The sequence below is a fragment of the Odontomachus brunneus genome, unplaced genomic scaffold, assembly GCF_010583005.1.
Source record: "Odontomachus brunneus isolate Ranch 3 - 2012 unplaced genomic scaffold, Obru_v1 Obru_scaffold_218, whole genome shotgun sequence".
In the NCBI taxonomy this organism is placed as follows: domain Eukaryota; kingdom Metazoa; phylum Arthropoda; class Insecta; order Hymenoptera; family Formicidae; genus Odontomachus; species Odontomachus brunneus.
The window spans coordinates 300,718-301,385 of record NW_022639668.1 but is presented as its reverse complement, the minus strand read 5'-3'; positions in this window follow the sequence as shown (position 1 = coordinate 301,385).

Genomic DNA, 668 nt, shown 5'->3' with positions numbered 1-668 from the left:
TAACTGAACAAGTGAGTGCTCTAACTGCGGACAGACAACATCCTACAAGATCAGACAATATGAACGTAACATACGGACGAACCATGTACGATGTAAAAAATAGACAATCTAGAGCAAGTAGTTATATGCAGTTATCCGAAGCACGGTAAATAATTCCAGAATTTGATGGTACCTCACAAGAACGATTGCAAGAATTCCTCAACGCAAGTGCATATGTAATAAATAATATAAATCCTGCAGAAGAACCTATGTTATTAGAAGCAATTTTATGTACTAAATTAAAAGGCAAAGCAATGATAGATTTCGACACTAGAGATATTTAAAATTTCGAACAATTAAAAAATGAATTAGAAACATGTTACTCAGTACGAAAAAGCATAACTTGTTTGCAATTAGAATTTAATTCAATAAAACAGAAATACGGAGAAAGTGCTCAAATTTATGGATTACGTGTAGACAAATTAGCAATGCAACTATACCAATCACTAATAAGTGATCAAAGACACACGAGTGAGCAAAAAACGTACTATACTAGATACTGTACAACTGCAAGCTCTACAAAATTATCAAATAGGATTACGCGATAAACTCAGAACAATAATACGATCGCGAAATTATAACTCATTGCATGAAGCAATAGCAGCAGCAAGCTCAGAAGAAAAGGTACA